The sequence below is a fragment of the Canis aureus genome, chromosome 22 (genome assembly GCF_053574225.1).
Source record: "Canis aureus isolate CA01 chromosome 22, VMU_Caureus_v.1.0, whole genome shotgun sequence".
NCBI lineage: Eukaryota > Metazoa > Chordata > Mammalia > Carnivora > Canidae > Canis > Canis aureus.
This window is the reverse complement of record NC_135632.1, coordinates 17,573,261-17,596,126: the sequence shown is the minus strand read 5'-3', so window position 1 is coordinate 17,596,126 and position 22,866 is coordinate 17,573,261. Positions and strand designations below refer to the sequence as shown.

Sequence of the window (22,866 nt, the reverse complement as noted above, 5' to 3'; positions counted from 1 at the left end):
CAATACTTTTACAGTTTAATAAATACGTAACAAAATGTTAGATGATATAGAGAAGGAAAACCTTGGTCATAGACAATCTCCTGATTAACAACCCTAATACTTAGCAAAACACACTTACGAATGGAGTTTAAAAAGAAAACAGGGTGTCTGGGGGGCTCAGTAGCTTAAACGTCTGCCTTGATGATCTCAGGGTCCTGAGATCAAGCCCCACACTAGGCTTCTTGTTCAGCCGGGAGTCTGTTTCTCCCTCTGCTCTGCGCCTCTGTGCTCATGCACTGTCTCATTGTCTATTACAGGTAAATAAATTAAATTTTAAAAAAAGAAAACAGAATTCTTCAGCAAAAAATTAAGTAATGATACACACTACAATATAGATGAACCTGAAGACATTAAGTAAAAGAAGCTAATCACAAAAGACTTCATTTTACAAGATTCCACTTATATGAAATGTCCTGAATAGGAAAATCTATAGAGACATAAAGTAGATCAATCATTGCTTAGGGCTGGGGGCATGGATGAAATTGAACAATGATAGCTAAAAGGTTAATTTTTTATAGGGATAAAAAATTTTCTTAAAGTTTTTTTTAAAGATTTATTTATTTATTTATTCATGAGACACATAGAGCAAGACAGAGGCATAGACACAGGCAAAGGGAGAAGCAGGCTACCCACAGGGAGCCCGACAGGGGACTTGATCGCGGGTCTGCAGGATCACAACCTGAGCCAAAGGTGGCACTAAACCGCTGAGCCACCTGGGCTGCCCCTAAAATTGATTTTTTAAAAATTGGTATAGGAATATACAAAAACTACTGAATTGTACATTTTCAATGAATGAATTGTACAGTTGTAATTTTATATGCGTGTGTGTATACATACATGTATATGTGCATGAACATACACATACATAGAAAATCAACAAATCTATTTACCAAAAAATGGAGAAAAAATTCTCACCGCTATTATTCAACATAGTACTGGAAGTTCTAGCCACAGGAATCAGACAATGAAAAGAAATAAAAGGTGGGCAGCCCCGGTGGTACAGCAGTTTAGCGCCGCCTGCAGCCTGGGTTGTGATCCAGGAGACCCGGGATCCAGTCCCACGTCGGGCTCCCTGAATGGAGCCTGCTTCTCCCTCTGCCTGTGTCTCTGCCTCTCTCTCTCTTGTGTTTCTCTCATGAATAAATAAATAAAATAAAATCTTAAAAAAAAAAAAAGGAAGTGTGAGTAAAACCATTAAAAAAAAAAAAGAAAAGAAATAAAAGGCATCCAAATTGGTAAGGAAGAAGTAAAACTGTCACTATTTGCAGATGACATGATAGGATATTCAGAAAACACTAAAGACACACACACACAAAAAAAAACTATTAGAACTGATAAATTCAGTAAAGTTGTAAGATACAAAATCAAGATATAAAAATCTGTTGCATTTCTATACACTACCAACAAAATAGCAGAAAGGAAAATTAAGAAATCAATCCCATTTATAAGCACATCCAAAAGAATAAAATAACTAGGAATAAATTTAACCAAAGACATGAAAGACCTATACTCTCAAAACTATACGGCACTGAGAAATAAATCAAAGATGACACAAATAGGGGATCCCTGGGTGGCTCAGCGGTTTAGCGCCTGCCTTTGGCCCAGGGTGTGATCCTTGAGACCCGGGATCGAGTCCCATGTCAGGCTGCCTGCATGGAGCCTGCTTCTCCCTCTGCCTGTGTCTCTGCCTCTCTCTCCCTATGTCTATCATGAATAAATAAAAAATCTAAAAAAAAAAAAAAAAAGATGACACAAATAAATGGAAAAATACATCTGCTCATAGACTGGAAGAATACTGTTAAAATGTCTATACTACCCACAGCAATCAACAGATTCAATGTGATCTCTCAAAATACCAATAGTATTTTTAGCAGACCATGAACAAATAATCCTAACATTTGTACAGAACCACAAAAGAACCCAAATAGCCAAGGCAACCTTGAGACCTTGAGAAAGAACAAAGCTGGAGGTATCAAAATCCCAGACATCAAACTATATCACAAAGCTATAATAATCAAAACGACATGGTACTAGCACAAAGACATATAGATCAATGGAACAGAATAGAAGGACCACATACCCATACCTACATGGTCAATTAATGTTTGACAAAGAATGCAAAAATATACAATACGGAAAAATGTCTCTCCAAAAACTGGAGAGCTACATACAAAAAATGAAACTAGACTTTCTTACATCTTACACACACAAAAAAAACTCAAAATGGATTAAAGATGTAAGTGTGAGACCTGAAACCATAAAACTAAACATAAGCAATAATTTCTTGGACATCAACCTTGACAATATTTTTCTGGATCTGTCTCCCAGGTAAGGGAAACAAAAGCAAAATAAACAACAGGGACTACATCAAACTAAAAAGCTTTTGCAAAGCAAAGAAAACCATCAACTAAACAAAAAGGCAATAAAATGACGGAGAGAGAGACCAAAAATCATATATCTGATAAAAGGTTAGTATCCAAAATATATAAAGAAGATGGGGCACCAGGCTGCCTCAGTCAGTGGAGCATGCGACTCCTGATTCTGGGTCATGAGTTCAAGCCCCACTCTGGGCACAGAGCTTACTTAAAAAAATAAACAAATAAATAAATAGTTTTAAAAACAAAATAAAGTATGTACAGACCCTCTGTAATTTAACACCAAAAAACAAACAAGCCAATTTAAAAGTGGGCAGAGGGATCCCTGGGTGGCACAGCGGTTTGGCGCCTGCCTTTGGCCCAGGGCGCGATCCTGGAGACCTGGGATCGAATCCCACATCGGGCTCCCTGCATGGAGCCTGCTTCTCCCTCTGCCTATGTCTCTGACTCTCTCTCTCTCTGTGTGTGACTATCATAAATAAATAAAAATTAAAAAAAAAAATAAAAATAAAAATGGGCAGAAAAGGGTAACTGGCTGGGTCAGTTGCTATAGCGTGCAACTCTTGGTCTTGGTGTTTTGAGTTCAGGCCCCACATCGGGTGTAGAGATTACTAAAAATAAAATCTTTAGGGGATGCCTGGGTGGCTCAGGGGTTGAGCATCTGCCTTCAGCCCAGGGCGTGATCCTGGAGTTCCGGAATCGAGTCCTACATCAGGCTCCTACCAGGGAGCCTGCTTCTCCCTCTGTCTGTGTCTCCGCCTCTCTGTGTGTCTCATGAATAAATAAATAAAAATATTTTTTAAAAAGCACTATGCAGTAAAGTGTGTAGACTGTGTGTGTGTGTGTGTGTGTGTGTGTGTGTAACTTTGGCTATCATTATCAATATGGCTAACACAGGGTTGTATTTAAAGCAGGTACTCAACAAATATTACTTCATATCCAGCGTTCAATTCCTTGCTCAAAATCATATAGTGACTGGTAAATGTTAAAGCTAAGATAATCCTTTTGGTTTGGTTTGGTTTGGTTTTGATGCTAAGCACACAGCTATTTCTAATCTGAAAAAATTCCAGTAGGTAGGAAGTGGTGGAGGAGGTGTAGTTTTCAATCCATAATGAATGCATGGGAATAGTGACCTCCATTTATCCACCTATGCATTAACTGCAGGACAGGTATAAAACTAGCCAATGTAGAAAACAGAATAAATACAACTTTTTTTTTTAAGATTTTATTTATTTATTCATGAGAATACACAGAGAGGAGAGAGAGAGAGAGGCAGAGACACAGGCAGAGGGAGAAGCAGGCTCCATGGTGGGAGCCTGACGTGGGACTCGATCCCAGGTCTCCAGGATCACGCCCTGAGCTGTAGGCGGCGCTAAACCGCTGAGTCACTGGGGCTGCCCTAAATACAACTTTTAAAGTCTTAATGATACTTATATAGTTATTGTCCATTTTGTTTAATTTGTGATATCTTACAGGTTATCTTTTTAATCTTCAAACTAGTTGAATTTCCCTTTTTAAATATATGCATTCATTATATTCACCTTCTGTGTGAATGTTATTCAAAATTCAAAAGCACATAAGGCTATGTCAACTAGAATGTTTTAAAAAGCACAAAAGAGGGGATCCCTGGGTGGTGCAGCGGTCTGGCGCCTGCCTTTGGCCCAGGGTGCGGTCCTGGAGACCCGGGATCGAATCCCACGTCGGGCTCCCGGTGCATGGAGCCTGCTTCTCCCTCTGCCTGTGTCTCTGCCTCTCTCTCTCTCTCACTGTGTGCCTATCATAAATAAATAAAAGTTTAAAAAAAATTAAAAAAAAAAAAAAAGCACAAGAGGGGAGAAGCACAAACGGAAATTCAAACCCACAAGGATATACAATAAAGTATCCCTATCACTCATGTCCCTCAGTAACAAAGGTTCCTCTCCCCAGAGGCAACCAACACGTACCACTTTGTTGGGTATCCCTTCAGAAATACTGCATTTATAACCAAGCAAATACATATATGGAGTCTACCTTCTTTTTTAAAAGATAGTAATGGTAGGATTCTACACATACTGTGACCACATCTTTTTTGTTTTGTTTTTTGTTTTTTTTTTCATTTTGCCCATTTATTTGGTAAAATCATTCCACACCAGTACATAAAAAGTTTCCTCTAGGGATGTCTGGGTGGCTCAGTGGTTGAGCATCTGCCTTTGGCTCAGGGCGTGATCCTGGAGTCCTGGGATAGAGTCCCACATGGAGGTCCCTGAATGGAGGAGCCTGCTTCTCCCACTGCCTGTGTCTCCACCTCTCTCTTTGTGTCTCTCATGAATAAATAAAATCTTTAAAAAGAAATTAAAAAAAAAAAAGAAAACTTTCCTCTAGAGCGCTTTGCTGTTTCAGACAGTAGGGCATGTGAACTCTTGACCTTATGGTCCTGAGTGGAAGTTCCATGTTGGGTGGAGAGAAAAAACTTTCCTCATCTGTTTTATGGCTATAGAGCATTCAATCACAAAAAATGTACTACTTTTTTAAGTCAATCCCTCACTGAAGAACATTTAAGTTACTTTAAAGTTTTTGCCATTATAGGAGTACTTGGGTGCCTCAGTTGGTTAAGCATCCAACTCCAGATTTCGGCTCAGGTCATGATCTCATGGGTCATGGGATGGAGCCTGCCTCAGGCTCCATGCTCAGGGGGGAGTTGGCTTGACATTCTCTCCCTCAGCCCCTTCCCCATACTCACTAATAAATTCATCTTTTCTTTAAAAATTTTGGGATCCCTGGGTGGCGCAGCAGTATGGCGCCTGCCTTTGGCCCAGGGCGCGATCCTGGAGACCCGGGATCGAATCCCACGTCGGGCTCCCGGTGCATGGAGCCTGCTTCTCCCTCTGCCTGTGTCTCTGCCTCTCTCTCTCTCTCTCTCTCTCTGTGACTATCATTAATAAAAAATAAAAAATAAAAAATCTTTAAAAATTTTGCCATTGGGCACCTGGGTGGCTCAGTTTAAGTGTCTGCCTTCAGCTCAAGTCATGCCCTGCATTCCCATATCCCCACATCAGGCTCCCTGCTTGGTGGGGAGTGGATAGCCTGCTTCTCCCTCTCCTCCTCAGTTTTACTATCTTGGTCTCTATCTCTCAAATAAATTAACCAATCAATCTTTTTTAAAAAGTAAAGTACTGGGATCCCTGGGTGGCGCAGCGGTTTGGCGCCTGCCTTTGGCCCAGGGCACGATCCTGGAGACCCGGGATCAAATCCCACGTCGGGCTCCTGGTGCATGGAGCCTGCTTCTCCCTCTGCCTGCGTCTCTGCCTCTCTCTCTCTCCTCTCTGTGCATTCTCATGAATAAATAAATAAAATCTTTTAAAAAAATAAAATAAAATAAAATAAAAAAGTAAAGTACTGGGACGCCAGGGTAGCTCAGTGGTTGAGCATGTGCCTTCTGTTCAAGGCGTGATTCCGGAGTACCGGGATCGAGTTCCGCACTGGGCTCCCTACATGGAACCTGCTTCTCCCTCTGTCTCTGCCTCTGTGTCTCTCATAAATAAGTAAACAAAATCTTAAAAAAAAAAAAACGGCTTTTAAAAAATAAATAAAAAATTAAGTATTTCACTATGTAGCTTCACCAAACTGCTATTTTCTCTAAACTGCTACTTTTTTAGAATTACACATTAAAGCAAACACTATTAACACAGTCAGTAAAATATAAAGACTTCAAAAAGCAATGGGCTTCTTAAAAATTTTTTTTCTTGGGATCCCTGGGTGGCGCAGCGGTTTGGCGCCTGCCTTTGGCCCCAGGGCGCGATCCTGGAGTCCCAGGATCGAATCCCACGTCGGGCTCCCGGTGCATGGAGCCTGCTTCTCCCTCTGCCTATGACTCTGCCTCTCTCTCTCTCTGTGACTATCATTAAAAAAAAAAAAAAAAAAAAAAAATTTTTTTCTTTACTGATATCAGATCCCAGCCTTAGCATGTAAATAAATAAAACCAAGTACAAAACTTCTCTAATCTATTAAATAGTTCATTTTCCAAATTGATAATACTTCAATGGCTTCTAGTAATGAAAAAATAATACTTGTAACTTTATAAATACTCAACCCTCGTCTACAGAAACCATTGCCTACGGATGAATTCAAAATTCATGTTTACCTCAAAATGATTATTATGGAACTGACAAGACAGGATTTTCTCATTCTAAGTGCTTGCTGCTTTATTTTTTTTTTTTTTTTAAAGTAATATCATGGGATGTCTGGGTGGCTCAGCAGTTGAGCCTCTACCTTCGGCTCAAGGTGTAATCCTGGAATCCCAGGATCAAGTCCCACATCGGGCTCCTTATGTGGACCCTGCTTCTCCCTCTGCCTGTCTCTGCCTCTCTCTCTCTCTCTCTCTCTCTCTCTGTCTTTCATGGAAAATAAATAAAATCTTGAAAAAAAAAAAAAAAAAGAATCAGATGCTCTACCAACTGAACCAGTCAGGCACGCCTAAGTGCTTGCTTTATATTTTGTAAAATAATATATAGTTCGGGAAATGTTAAGTAAAAGAGAAGTGGGTAACTAAAACAACACTGGCAAGTCACTAAGATTACTGTTAACATAAAAAGTTAAAAAAAAAAAAAAACATAAAAAGTTCAGACTACTGAGAGGGTAAATAACTGCCCCAATTTAAGTCCACTCAGAACCTCGCAGAGGTAGGCAGAAAATCTTCTGTGTCCTAGGCATCTCCTACTATTATGTCTGAGTATTATTAATGGCAGATATAGTGTTGTTGTTTTTTTTTTGGCAGATATAGTGTTAACGGTCATATTCTTCTCTCATGAATATGGGGAAGGAGGTCAAAAAATATAAGTGCAATGCTTCTCTACTCATTTTTTTAAGTTAAAGGATTAATAACTGTAATTTCTTGGTTCATTTATTCAAGAGTAAATTTATATCCTCCAAAACCTTCAGATCAAGCTTAGCAACGTGTTTGAATGTATCACCCAAACAAATTACCTGAATAGTAGGGGGGAAAATACTTTTGAATTTTCTTATTTGAAAATTCTGTAAAGATGATTTATACCAGCTTACTAGGACATCTAACTATAGTAGGTCATACATTAAGCATTTTTGACAGTTACATATATATAATAAAGCATAAAACCACAGACTTTCTAATTATAAAGCCACGGCAAAAGGAAAAGCTTATCATACATTCAAAACAAAAGCTTACTACATCAAATGACTAATTTATTGTTTAATAATTAACTCTTATCAATAAAATTAGGCTATATCCATATCAACTTATTTAAGAGTAGTGAGAAAAAGAAAGTTAACAGTTGGGAGGGGAGTGGGCGGAAGGTAAAACAGATAAAGGGATTAAAAGGTACACACTTCCAGCTTATAAAATCAGGAAGTCAACAAGATAAAAAAATACAGCATAGGGAATACAGTCAGTAATACTGTAATAACATTGTTTGATGACAGATGGTGACTACACTTATCATAGCGAGCAGTGAGTAATGTACTGAATTGCTGAATCAATATGTTATACACCTGAAACTAATACTTCAATTTTTAAAACAAAAGGTCAATGGTTAAATGACCAGAAAATTGCTTCCTGTTTCCAAATGCTACACATGTACTGGAAGATAAAGCTGGTGATTAGGATACTAAAAAACACAATACTTTATATATAGTATAGTATATATACATAATATAGTGTAAAATATATATATTACATATACTAGATATTTATATATGTCTACACATATATATATATACTATATTTACATATATATTTTTTAAAGGTCTTTTTCAACCTTTCTCTGAAGAAATAAAGAACTAAATGAGGCAATCAGTTAATAATATAAATTTCCAAGGGCACCTGGCTGGGTCAGTGAGTGGAGCATTCAACCCTTGGTCGATGGGTTATAAATTCAAGCCCTACATTGAGTACAGAGATTACGTAAAAATAAAATCTTAAAAAAAAAAAATGTATAAATTCTAGAGTCACAGAGACCGGAGTTAGAAACCTGACTTTTTCCAAACTATGTGTTGCTTGGCATGTTAACATCCCAAAGCTTCAGTTTCCTTATCTCTTAAGTGAGGATGTCATCAGTATCTTCCCTACAAGTTGGTTATAGAGATAAAATCTAGAAACAACACTTAGAATAATCTGGCACACTAGTAACCATCCAATAAATGTTAACTATTACTATAGTCTAATTCATATAGTAAGCAAAAAGAGCAGTCTTTCTTTTTCTCTTTCCTATTTTCAAAACATTTTATCTGAATGTCATGTGGTACAAAAGTACTACATGCTTGAACATGTTCATATAGAAGGTTCTTTCAGGTTTTTGGACCAACCTTCCTTCAGAAGTAAAAGACCAGTTTTTCTAACAGGCTATATTGACAGCCACAATTTCTCTTAAGATTTATTAGACAGAAAGAGAGTGCACAAGCAGGCAGAGTGCAGGGAGAGGGATAGGCAGGCTTCCCACTGATCAGAGAGCCTGACATGTGGCTCAATTCCAGGACCCTGGGATCATGACCTGAGCCAATGGCAGATGCTTAACTGATTAAGCCACCCAGGCACCCCAAGCATCTTTTTTTTTTTTTTTTCACGATGCATTCATTTTGAAAGAGAGAGAGCACCTGAGTGGGGGAAGGAGCAAGAGAGGGAGAGACTCCTCAAGCAGACGCCCCGCTAAATGCAGAGTCCCCTCAGGGTCTGATCCCAGGACCCTGAGAGGAAATCAAGAGCCAGACACTCAATCGACTGAGCCACGCAAGCACCCCTCTATTTTTTTTTTAAGATTTATTTATTTACTTGAGAGAGAGAGAGAGTACACCCAAGCAAGAGAAAGAGGGAGGGAAAGAACTCAAGCAGACTCCCCACTGAGCTCGGAGCCCAATTCCACAACCCCACAATCATGACCTAAGCTAATATCAAGAGTCCAATGCCTCACCAAGTGAGCCACCCAGGTACCCCAAGCAAATGACTCTTGATCTCAGCTCAGGTCTTGATCTCAGGGTTATTAAGTTCGAGCCCTGGGATGCCTGGGTGGCTCAGGCATGATCCTGGAGTCCTGGGATCAAATCCCACATCAGGCTCCCTGCATGGAGCCTGCTTCTCCCTCTGCCTGTGTGTCTGCCTCTCTCTCAGGAATAAATAAAATCTTAAAAAAAAAAAAAAAAGGAGGGGAGGAATGATATTTATATATTTTTTGCCATCTATATATCATACATATAGATTTATCTAGGTGATAAATATGGAGCCTTTTTTAAATATACAACTGCAAAAAATAAACAAAATAAAATAAAATATACAACTGCAGAGGTAAGTTTTATTTCTTTTAAGATTTATTTTTTTTAGATTTATTTATTTATTTGAGAGAGAGCCTACCAAGAGTAGGATGCTTAACCAACTGTGCCACGTAGGCACCCCTGCAAAGTTTTAGCTAACAGATTATAATTTTAGTTATGATAACATAACAACGTCAATTTGTAATGATTTCTAAAGCTAGTGGAAAACACTAATTTTAATAGTATCTGGGCAGCCCGGGTGGCTCAGCGGTTGAGCGCCTACCTGCCTTCAGCCCAGGGCGAGATCCCGTGTGGGGCTCTCTGCATGGAGCCTGCTTCTACCTCTGCCTGTGTCTCTGCCTCTCTCTCTGTGTCTCTCATGAATAAATAAATAAAATCTTAAAAAAAAAAGTATCTAATACAAGACCTACACTAAATCAATAACTCAAGAATATACAATCTTAGGCAGCTCTTTCTGCCCGCAGTTCCTGTCCCTGAGCTTTAATAAAAACACATTGGCACCAAAAAAAAAAAAAAACAAACAAACCCCACACACAATTTCAAGTGACCATAATTCAACTATTTAATTAAAAAGTAACTACATGTAAGTAACTTGTCAGAAGTAGTAGTGAGTTGGGATGCCTGGGTGGCTCAGCGGTTGAGCATCTGCCTTTGACTCAGGGCGTGATCCTGGAGTCCCGGGATCAAGTCCCACATAGGGTTCCCTGCATGGAACCTGCTTCTCCCTCTGCCCATGTCTCTGCCTCTCTCTCTCTCTGTCTCTCAAGAATAAATAAAATCTTAAAAAAAAAAAAAAATAGTAGTGGGTAGTCTGTCTACAAAAATTGAGCATTCAAATTGCAGTTTCTCAGTTTAATTCCTATGAATATTGTCAATAGGTTAAATTATTAAACATTTTTAAAACTTCAAATTATATTAAATTTATAATTCTGATGATCTGAAATATTCATTTTTAAATCATGAAAGTTCAATATTTAAACTAGTAAAGTGTGAATATCTCAAAATGGAATTTGACCTCTTGTTGACAGTCACCTCAAATTTCTTCCAGTGGCTCAGCAGGTAAGGAATTCATGGAATTCAGGTCTTCAAGGTCTAGTAAGCACTGTGGTTAAACCACCCAGTCAAGATCAAATTATGTAGGGCAAAGCCTATTCATTATCTAGCTCCTTTGACCTCCCCCGCCCCATCCTTTTCCTATTTCACAACTGCCAATACTTCTAAATGATAGGAGAGATATATTAAATCAGTAAATATTATAAAGTAATTATTAGAAATGCAAGGAAAAACTATGGTCAGGAAGAATGTGGTTAAACTGCAGTTTAAATAAAGCTTCTGGATTACTCATGGATTTCTTTTAATCCACATAATCCTCCTCCAGAAGGCGTGGATAATCAGGATCGCATTTCCCTTGAAGGCAAATAAGCATTTGCCTGGTGGTCTCCCAAGTGACTAAAGCACCAGGGGAGGACAACCTACAGAGTCAGGGACAAGCCATCAGTTCTTCCGGAGTTTGCATTGGAGGACTGTGAGTCGCAACACCTGGCTCTAGCAATACCACAATACAGGGGACTGCCCAGACTAACTTTCTTTATTTTAGCAGTAAATACACCCAGCTAAAGGGTCAAATGATAATTCCTCAAGTGAACTGCTTAAAAAATGCAGGAAATGAGGAGGTATATGTTCTTGGTGAAGAGATACAGGAAAAACAGATCCTGGAGCCAGGACTCAGAGTAAGAATTTGTAAATTTTGTAAGGAAATGATGGAGTTTATTATTAACTGCTTCAGGCTGGAACTAATAAGATAACTGAAAACTACCATTAGCTCAGTATATACAGAGAGCATATCTTCCCCTCAATCCCTAGGAAAGTTGAATAGCTAAAACAACTTTAAATGCTGGGAATACATAGGTAGGTTAACAGAAAGTGACAATGCTAGAGAGAAACTAGGGAGAAAAACTGAGACTTCATAGCATAATCTTTGACAAAATTAATCTCTAGCTAACCCTGCAATAGCAGTAAATGGGAAGTCTAGATTTATTAAAGGGAGATGAGAGGATATATGATATTACCCATTATGATTTTATCACAGAATCAGCCCCCAAATTCTGTTAGACGGTCCCTATTGTAACCTGACATTATGAGATTAGCCTCACTTGACAGGTTCTAGAAGTTATACAATAAATCTTTTAATTTAAAGCCTTTATAAACATTCCTCCATCTATAAGGATAATTATTACTTTATTGAATGCTAAAGACTGGAATTACCTTTTATATTTCCAGAAGATAACCAACAATTAGGATGCTCAGTTATCCACTGATTCCAGTTCTAACATATTCTAGCCATGAAAATTTTTCTCTTTAAAAAACAAAAAATAAATATAGATAGATAGATAGATAGATAGATAAATAAATAAATAAATAAAATAAAAAACAAATACCTTCAAATGTTAAGAATGGGGAAGCAGGGGCTACAAAGAGGTAACACAAGGGAATTCTCTGAGGTGTTGGAATTGTTCTGTATACTGTTAGTGGTGGTTATAATTACAAAAATCTTATGCACTGTTAAAACTCAGGACTGAAGGGCAGCCCTGGTAGCTCAGCAGTTTGGCGCCAGCTTTCAGCCCGGGGTGTGATCCTGGAAACCCGGGATCGAGTCCCACATCGGGCTCCCTGCATGGAGCCTGCTTCTCTCTCTGCCTCTCTCTTTCTCTGTGTGTCTCTCATGAATAAATAAATAAAATCTTACAAAAAACAACTCAGGACTGAAAATGAAAGAGTTTTGACAAACCAAGAAACACACTTTTAACTATAGAAATCAAACTGATGATTACCAGAGGGGAAGGGGTGGGGGATAGGTGAAATAGGTGATGGGGATTAAAGAGTAAACAAATTTATCATAAAGAGTAAACTAACTTATCATGATGAGTAATATAGAATCGTTGAATACTTTATATTGTATACCCAAAACTAATATAACATTGTACATTAACTGTACTGGAATTTTTTAAATTAATTTAAAAATTTTGGGGCAGCCCGGGTGGCTCAGCGGTTTAGCGCTGCCTGCAGCCCAGGGCATGATCCTGGAGACCCGGGATCAAGTCCCACATCGGGCTCCCTGCATGGAGCCTGCTTCTCCTTCTGCCTATGTCTCTGCCTCTCTCTCTGTGTCTCTCATGAATGAATAAATAAAAATCTTAAAAAAATTAAAATTTTGAGTTTTACTATATACAAAATTTTTTAAATTCAATGCCACCCCCTTTTAGGAATGTCTTTTTACCAAAATCTCTTTAGTCATCTAAATAAGTTTATTGAAGGGACACCGAGGTGGCACAATCAACTGAGAGCCTGCCCTCAGTGCAGATCATGATTGTGGAGTCCTCAGACTCAGTGGGGACTGGGCTTCTCCCTCTGCCCCTCACCCCACTCATGCTCTCTCGTGCACACTCTTTCTCAAATAAATAAACAAAATCTTAAAAAAAAAAAAAAAGCCTTTTGAAAAAGGTCTAAATTAGATACACAATCTGCATTACTAGAGCAACTAGAAAAAACACACTACACACACCCAATCATACATCTAATCCCTTTCATTTTCTCTCTCTCAACTAGAAGCTTGTGACTCAGAACTATTTAACCTGGAGATGATAACATAACATAAAGGCTATCATGGAATATATGGTAGAACAACTTAAAAAGGAAATAAAGAAATGCACCAGTTTGGAGCCACTCCAAAGGGAAAGGTGGATCCAATGGCCAGACAATCCAGAAAGACTCCTTGACTAGGAGAAAGGAAAAATGTCTCTTCAAGAAAAGGAGGGATCCCTGGGTGGCGCAGTGGTTTGGCGCCTGCCTTTGGCCCAGGGCGCAATCCTGGAGACCCGGGATCGAATCCCACATCGGGCTCCCGGTGCATGGAGCCTGCTTCTCCCTCTGCCTGTGTCTCTGCCTCTCTCTCTCTCTGTGACTATCATGAATAAATAAATAAAATCTTTAAAAAAAAAAAAAAAAAAAAGAAAAGGAGTTTCCTCTCACAAAGCATTCTAGCAGACATTGGACTACTGAAGATTCATAGGCACTCCTTAGAAAAACCCATATCTATCAGGGAATGGAGAAGGAGCACAGGGGAAAAAATCCAAGTGGCAAAATTTGGGAAGGGAGGTGAGGTTAGGAGTGATAAGGGCAGTTGTCCCACACAAGCCTAAAAATTCATAACATTCTCCCCTATTTTCCTTTTCTTCTGCTCTTCAATTACTAAATGTTCATTTTTTTTTAATTTTTTTTATTTATTTATGATAGTCACACAGAGAGAGAGAGAGAGGCAGAGACATAGGCAGAGGGAGAAGCAGGCTCCATGCACCGGGAGCCCGATATGGGATTCAATCCTGGGTCTCCAGGATTGCGCCCTGGGCCAAAGGCAGGCGCCAAACCGCTGTGCCACCCAGGGATCCCCAATTACTAAATGTTCAGACAGTATCTTCACTGCTACAGACTCAGGTCTCAGGTGGGGAGTGAAAGTCCTAGGTTTATTTCCCTCCTTCTACAACATGATAAAGTTCTCAAATGAGTAATTAATAGAAATCAAATGAGGGGCGCCTGGCTGGCTCAGTTGGTGGAGCTTGTGAATCGTGATCTCTGGGTTGTGGGTTTATGCCTCACAATGGATGTAGAGATTACCTAAAAATAAATTCTTGGGGGATCCCTGGGTGGCGCAGCAGTTTAGCGCCTGCCTTTGGCCCAGGGCGCCATCCTGGAGACCCGGGATCGAATCCCACGTCGGGCTCCCAGTGCATGGAGCCTGCTTCTCCCTCTGCCTATGTCTCTGCCTCTCTCTCTCTCACTGTGTGCCTATCATAAATAAAATAATAAAAATAAAATTAAATTTAAAAAATAAATAAATAAAAAATAAAAATAAATTCTTGGAAAAAAAAAAAGAAAAAGAAAAGAGAGAAACACTTGGGAGGCTCGGTCAGTTAAGTGCCCAACTCTTGATTTTGGCTTAAGTCATGATCTCAGGTCATGGGGTTGAGTCCCATGTTGGGCTCCACACAGAGTAAGGAATCTGCTTGGGACTCACCTGATCCCTCACCCTCTCCAGGTTTGCATGCACCCTCATGCTCTCTCCCTCTCAAATAAGTAAATAAATCTTAAAAAAGAAAAGAAAAAACAAATGACAAGGACTTATCCCCCATATGTAATAATTCCAAATCAAATGGTTCAGAGGATGGATGGATACATACATACATACATACACAGAGATTTTTTTTAAATAGTGTAATTGAAAAAAAACCCTGTTCTCTGTAAAAATTCCAATTGCTACTCTAGAGGATTTGGTATGTAATACTATATGAAACTACCACATTCTAGGGGCACTTGGGTGCCTCAGTGGTTGAGCCAAGGCGTGATCTGGAGTCCTGGGATCAAGTCCCACATCAGTCTCCCTGCTTCTCCTTCTGCCTATGTCTCTGCCTCTCTCTGTGTCTCTCATGAATAAATAAAATCTATAAAGAGAGAGAGAGAGAGAGAAAGAAACAAACTATCTCATTCTAGAACCAATCCCCTCCACTCAAGATCAAAATTCAATGTCTAGAAAGAACCAGACAAGCTCTCCAGGCTTGTCTGGTTATTTATTTACAAAAATACTAATGAACCAGGACACAATGAGTAAAATTCACATTTGCTATCAAGGCCTTCATGTCTAAATGCTTAGCCTTTTCATGAGATGTAACACCTAACTAAGACTGAAGGAATAAGGACACCTACCAGAATAACTCTAGGCTCTTTGATTACTTCATTTGCACAAATCTGGGGCCAAAAAGGGCGGTTTGTGCAGTACATACTGTCCTTGGAATCAAAAGATTGTGACTTATTTCATTCACACATTCGTTCATTCAACATTAGTTAAATGTTCCAGACACTGTTCTGGTTACCAAGAATACCACGGCGGGAGCACCTGGGTGACGCAGTGGTTTAGTGACAGAGATACTGGATCTCAGCTCAGGTCTGGATATCAGGCTCCTGAGTTCAAGCCCCAGTGGGCATGGAGATTACTTTAAAAATAATACGAATAATAATAATTCCAAAGGAAGGCAGATAAGCACCTCACCCTCATTGTATGCTGAAGGAAAAAGGCCATAAATAAAAAAGAAAATAAGCAAGATAATTAGCAGATAATGCAGGTAAAGAATGTGGATTTACTTCTTAGTGTAATGAGAAGCCACTGAGGCAGAAAAGTGAGTAAAGATCACACTGCTATTTGATATAAGAAAGCAAGACCAAAGGCAAGAAGACCAGTTAGGAAGCTACTGCCCCAAAAGAACTGGGGTGGTAGCAATAAAAACAAAGTGAAGTAAATATAATTGAATGTATTTTGGGGGCACCTAGGTGGCTCAGTCCGTAAAGGGTCTGATGCCTTGATTTCGGCCCAGGTCAGGATCTCAGGGTCGTGAGATTGAGCCCCCATCAGGCTCCTGCTAAGCATGGAGCCTACTTAGGATTCTCTCTCTCCCTCTGGTTCACACACTATTCTCTAGCTCTCTCTCCCCAAAAAAAAAAAAAAAAAAATCTATTCTCAGATAAAACTGACAGAGTTTACTGAAGGATTGATTGTACTTGGGACGAAGGAGCAGTGAGGCAAAGGGTTGAATTAAGGATGACTACCATATTTTTCACTTGAGGAGTGTGGAGAAGGGAAACAGGGGGTTCTCTTATAAAATGGAGACTGCTGAGGAAGGAATGGGTTGAGGAACAGAAATCAAGAGCTCCACCCTGAACATGTTCACTTTAAGATGCCTATAGACAAATGGAGTGAAGATACCACACAGGCAGCAGAAGAAATCTGAAGTTCAGGACTGGAGATAAAAATCCAAGAGTCAACAGCATATTGAAAGTGGATTAACAGTAGATAGGCGATCACCCAGAGAGAGTGCAAGTAGAAAAAAGCAGAGGGAACATAAAGAACACAGTTAATGATATTGTAATAGCTCTGTATGGCAACAGATGTTAGCTACACTTGTGGTGAGCACAGAATAATGTATAAACTTGTCCAATCACTATGCAGTACACCTGAAACTAATGTAACATTGTGTCAACTACACTAAAAAAAAAATTTTTTTTAAAAAAGAAAAAAGTAGAAGGGAATGGGGTCAACGGGCTGGCTCAGTTGGTAGAGCATGCAACTCTTGATCTCAGGGTCATGAGTTCAAGACCCCACATTCGGAATAGAGCTTACTTAAAAAAGAAAAAAAAAAGTAGAGGTAATGGCTTGGAAACACTAAGGCATTAGGATGTTCTGACTTCAGAAGAGAATGAAGGGGGGATGCCTGGGTAGCTCAGCAGTTGAGCATCTGCCTTTGGCTCAGGGTGTGATCCTGGAGTCTGGGGAGTCCTGCATTGGTCTCCCTGTTGATGAGCCTGCTTTTCCCTCTGCCTGTGTCTCTGCCTCTCTCTGTGTCTCTCATTAATAAATAAATAAATCTTAAAAAAAAAAAAAAAAAAAGAAGAAGAAGAAAAGGAAGGGGTGCCTGGGTGGCTGAGTCAGTTAAGCAACTGCCTTCAGCTCAGGTCATGATTCAGGATCCTGGGATGGAGCCACAAATTGGGCTCCCTGCTCAGCTGGGAGGCTGCTTCTCCCTCTTCCTCAGCCACTCCCCCTTCTTGTGCATTCTCTCTAACTCTCTGTCTTTAAAAAATAAAAATAAGAGGAGATAAAGAAAAGTTAACAAAAGAGATAAAGAGAGTAAAGAGAAGGAAAACTACAAAAGTGTAGCATCCTAGAAGGTTCTTTTATATAATGTGACTCTATAGTCACATAGTTTGGGAGGGTGACTCTACCACCCTCCCAAACCTTGTGACATACACCCACTCAAACTCTATAAATAAAAAGACTGGGGCCAGAAAGACTGAGTGACATCCCCAAAGCCCCAGCTACTAGGAAACCAGGTCTAGGTCTAGAAGGAAGCAAGATGTGACTTCTGACCCCTAGCTTTTTCACAGTGGCTAGCAGTACTTCTACTGTCAGGTTCACCAGTCTGAAGTTAGGCAACAGGAAAAAAATCACAATTTAGGAAGAATGTAACTTGGATTACAAGGCTTATTTTAATTTTTTTCTATGTATCTGTTCACATTCAAAAACAAACTGGGGGACATCTGGGTGGCTCAGCAGTTTAGCTGAGTTTAGGCCGCCTTCAGCCCAGGGCCTGATCCAGGAGACCCGGGATCGAGTCGCACATGGGAGTCCCTGCATGGAGCCTGCTTCTCCCACTGCCTGTGTTTCTGCCTCTCTCTGTGTGTGTCTCTCATGAATAAATAAATAAAATCTTAAAAAAAAAAAAAATTGGATCGGGGTGCCTAGGTGGCTCAGTGGTTGAGCGTCTGCCTTTGGCTCAGGTTGTGATCCCAGGGTCCCCTCCAGGGACCCTGCTTCTGCCTCTGCCTATATCTCTGCCTCTCTGAATAAATCAATGAAATCTTAAAAAAAAAAAAAAAAAAAAGTTGGATCAAAAGCCATTACGGGTAAGTCTCTAAAAAAAAAAAAAAAAACTAGGAAACATAAGTGAGAGGTACAAAATGGCAATAAGTTAAAAGCCAACTCAATTTTCTACAATTCTAAAAAAAACACCCTGAAGGTGGAGGACACTCATCAGAGAATGAATCAGGGTATGTAAAACAAAGGGGGTTTTTTAGTCATTTTTGCTTTAGTGAATACAATTTGTTTTTTTCAAGATTTTATTTATTTGAGAGAAAAAGCCAGAGTTAGAGCATGAGCAGAGGGCAAGGGGCGGGGCGGGGGGGGGGGCGCGGTGCTGCTGCCTTCCAGCTGAGCAAGGAGACAGATCTCATCTGTGGCTCCATCCCAGAATCCTTAGATCATGACCTGAGCCAAAGGCAGATGCTTAACCAACTGAGCCACCCAAGTGATCTTTGGTGGTGGCGGCTGTTACTGTTGTTGCTGTTTTTAAGATTTTATTTAGGAGCACCTGGGTAGCTCAGAGGTTGAGCATCTGCCTTCTGGCTCAGATGTTGATTTCAGAGTCCTGGGATCAAGTCCTGCATCAGTCTCTCCCCCCACAGGGAGCCTGCTTCTCCCCCTGCCTATGTCTCTGCCTCTCTCTGTCTCTCTCATGAATAAAAAATTAAAATCTTTTTAAAAAAAAAGATTTTATTTATTAGAAAGAGAGAGAGAGAGCAGGAGGAGGAGCAGAGGGAGAGGGACAAGCAGACTCCATCCTGAGCGCAGAGCCTAAGGGCCTTGATCCCAGGACCCTTAGATCATGACCTGAGCTGAAACCCAGTGCGACCCTCAATGGGCTGAGCCATCTAGGCACCCTTTCAATTTTAGTTTTTAAGGTTTAAGATTTTTACTTGTTTCCACAGTTGCCTTCTGAAACTATGATCTTTCCCCTGAATGCTCTCTCCTATGCTACATTATCATGACTTAAACAGTTCTGCTTTTACCATAAAAATCTTACAGCGTTGCATAAAAATCCCCACATGATTAATAAACTGCTGAGAATTCTGACTCGTCGAAGATGGTTTTATTAGGAATCACATTTCCAAACATTCATTCAGGGCTTCAAAATAAGTACTCATCTAACTTAATTATGATGACTTCACCAGACACGAACGCTGCCCACAATGATGTTTACAAAAGCACTTGTCACTCCCTTCGGATGTAGCAACGCAGAAAAAGGAGTCTGTTTCCAGATTCCTCGTGTGTTTATACTATGTAACAAGTGACAGTTAAGTGTCACTTAGGATTATTTAAACAGCAAACCGCTTCCAGTTTGTATGTCCCACCATCTTCCATCCTAAGCGAACCCTTTCGGTCTTATTTACTCTAATTTCCACTGAGCGCCTGAGACAGGTACCCTACGTCAGCCTTGGCAAGAAAGAGACTACAAGATTCTAGGATGGGAAACACAGGGTTCTATTTTGGCCCCTATAAGAGAACGGGATCCAATATGAAGCAACTCCACTGGTGGTTATTGCAACACCAGCGCACTTCGGAAATAAATGTATCCCCCCACCCCCCCCCCAACGTAAACCCGCAGTCAGGAATCGGCAATGGCTAAAAAGATGCTGCAGCAGAGTTGCAGCTAATAGCCTGGCACTTACCGCGCGCCGGCTGATCGGTCGTGCACATCGTCCTGTCCTATCCTCAAAACAACCCTGTGAAGTACGTATTATTATTATTATTATCCCTTTAACAAACCAGGGCACTTGGGCCCAAGGCCCCAGGACTGGTCTGTGGAAGCGCTGGGATCTGAAAATACGCCCGCACCCCAACCGCCTAGGATCCCCGCCCCTAAAATGCACTTCAACGCAAAAAAAAAAAAAAAAAAAAAAAAGGGCACCTGAGGGTCTGGAAGCTCCGAGGGCGTCCGCTGAGGCGGAGGAACGACAGGAGACGAGGGCGCCGCCTCTCCACAGAGGCCCCCCCTCAGGAACGCCACGGAAAGCGCCAGCGGCCCCGGGCGCCCGGGCGCGTCTCGGCCGCCCAGAGGCCGGGAAGAGCCTTCACCTCACAGAGCCCCGGGAATGGCCGCAGTCGGGCGAGGCGCCCCCGCAGGCCGGCGGCCGGCTGTCCTCCGCGCCGGCAGGAAGCGCGCAGCGGGTACACAACTCGCCGGCGCCGCAGGCTGTGGCGGGCAAGAGCGCGCCGCCCGCCCGCCCGCCCGCCCGCGCGGGGGCACCTCAGCCGCCGCCGCCACCGCGCCGCCGCATCCGGGGCCCGCGCCGCCGCTCTCACCTGCCCGGAGCTGCTCCGCCGCCGCCGCCGCCGCCGACTCCGACTCTGGCTCCGGGTACGCAGTCAGCAGCCCAGGCCCCCGCGACCATCCGCCTGCGGCGCCCCCATCCCCGCCTCTCTCGGTCGCCTCCGCCTGCCCCGCGCGGCGCTACACCGGCCCGCCACCCACAGCCATGGCCCGCTCCTCCACAGCCGCCGCCGCCGCCGCCGCCGCCGCACCGACCGACGGAGCACGCGCGCGCCGCCGCCGTGCCCGCGCGCGCGCACCTCCCTGGCCGGCCGCCCAGCACCCCTGGCCCCGCCCCGCGCGCCGCTCCGACCAATCCCCGGCCCGGGAGCCCCCGCCGCCAGACCTGCAGGACCCGCGGGGCCCGGCCGCCGAGGAGGCCGCGCGGTCGCCTGCGCTCTCGGCTGCGGGCGCGGCCGGGACGCTGCTGGGCTCCCCGAGGACCGCGGCACCGCAATCTCCCGCAGGCCGCCGTCAGCGGAGAACAAACACCTGCCTCGACGTCCGGAGCCCCCTCGCGAGATGCCCCTCTGTTCCTCGCGTTTCCTGTTGACCTCTTTGCTCTTCCCCAATTCCAATCTGGAACTTTGGGCCGACTCCTGGACTGGGCGCAGCCCTTCTTCGCTTTTCCCCCTTATCCTCTGTCACTGCAGTTCTGGAGATGGAGTGCTAGATTGGCTGCTTCACAGCTGGCCCTGCAATTCCTGCAGTGTTGATGGCCATAAAAGCAGAAGTCCAGGGGTGCCCGGGTGGCTCAGCGGTTTAGCACCTGCCTTTGGCCCAGGGCGTGATCCTGGGGACCTGGGATCGAGTCCCACATCAGGCTCCCTTCATGGAGCCTGCTTCTCACCTCTGCTTCTCTCTCTCTCTCTCTCTCTCTGTGTCTCATGAATAAATGAATAAAATCTTAAAAAAAAAAAAAAAAGTCCAGACTTCCAAACCCAAAATTAGTTTTCTGGTGCGATAATAATGGCTAAAATTTGTATGCAGTGCCTTACACTTCACCTAACCCTTTTTGGGTACCTTATCTCCTGTTGTCTTTTGACCACAACCAGGACATTTTATGGGCCTCTTTCTTAGTGGCATACTTGAATTTCACTTACTGAAAAGCTGAAATCTTAACTTATTGGAAAGCTCTCCTATATTGTAGAATTATTATAACTTACTGCTACTATACTAGCTCAAATAGCTGAGTAATCGAGGATGAAGACTAGCAGTAGAACCAAATATTAAAGCAAAAGTGGCAAACAGGCCAGTGATAAAACAGTAGTTTGATAAATTATCTTGGTTTAATAGAATCTTTATTTCTAATAAAGCTAGAACCATACCATATTCAAAAATAAATTTCAGAAGAATTAAAGATATAAAAATACACAAACCAGGGGTGCCTGGCTGGCTCAGTTGGAAGAATAAGAGACTCTTGATCTCCTGGTCCTGAGTTTGAGCCCCACATTGGGGGATAGAGATTACAAAAAAATGTTTATAAATAAATAAATATGAACATCTGGCTGGCTCAATTGGTTAAGCATTGGACTTGCTCTCAGCTTGAGTTCAAGCCATGTTGGGCTCCACGCTGTGCATGGAGCCTACTTTAAAAAAAGCAAAATTAGGGGATCCCTGGGTGGCTCAATGGTCTAGTGCCTGCCTTCAGGCCAGGGTGTGATCCTGGAGTCCCAGGATCAAGTCCCCCATCAGGTTCCCTGCATGGAGCCTGCTTCTCCCTCTGTCTGTGTCTCTGCCTGTCACTCTCTCTCTCTATGTCTCTCATGAATAAATAAATAAAATCTTTAAAAAAAGAAAAAAAAAATTAGGGATGCCTGGGTGGCTCAGCAGTTTAGTGCCTGCTTTCAGCTCAGGGTGTGATCCCGGAGGCCCAGGATCACCACATCAGGCTCCTTGGAGCCTGCTTCTCCTACCTCTGCCTGTGACTCTGCCTCTTTCTCCGCCTCTGTGTCTCTCATGAATAAATAAATTAAATATTTTTTAAAATTTTTAAAAAATAAATTTAAAAATAAAAAAAGTAGAATTAAATAATAAACAATATATAAAACAAAAATTTAGAGGAAATTTTTTAAAGAATAGTAATATGACTTTCGTTAGGGGGAAATTTAAGCAAGACAGGAAGCTCAGAATCATTAAGGAAAAAATAAAAACATTGGTCGACATAAATATTTTGAAAGTATTGCATGACATCATAATGACAAGTTTAAAAATAGAACAAAAAGAACAAAAAAATAAATAAATAAAATAAAAAAAGAACAACAAAACATATGGCAAACACATTGTATCTCTACCATAAAAGAGTTTTTATAAATGAATTTTTTTTTTTTTAATCTTAAGTAAACTCTATTGGGAAGCCTAGGTGGCTCAGCACCGCCTTCAGCCCGGGGCCTGATCCTGGAGACCTGGCATCAAGTCCCACATCG

At 41.7% G+C, this 22,866-nt stretch overlaps 1 protein-coding gene across 4 annotated transcripts in view; it reads right to left on the bottom strand.

Moving 5' to 3' along the window:
• PIK3CB (phosphatidylinositol-4,5-bisphosphate 3-kinase catalytic subunit beta) overlaps positions 1-20,627 on the bottom strand; it is a 203,721-nt gene extending 183,094 nt beyond the window's left edge. For 2 of the 4 annotated variants that reach the window (XM_077864961.1, XM_077864964.1), the window contains exon 1: positions 20,434-20,627. The gene's annotated coding sequence lies outside the window, so the exon portion shown is untranslated. Of the gene's footprint in view, positions 1-19,799; positions 19,854-20,038; positions 20,215-20,433 lie in introns of those variants that run through there. The other 2 variants (XM_077864962.1, XM_077864963.1) reach the window with 2 other exon arrangements.
• Between the last annotated feature and the right edge of the window lie 2,239 nt (positions 20,628-22,866).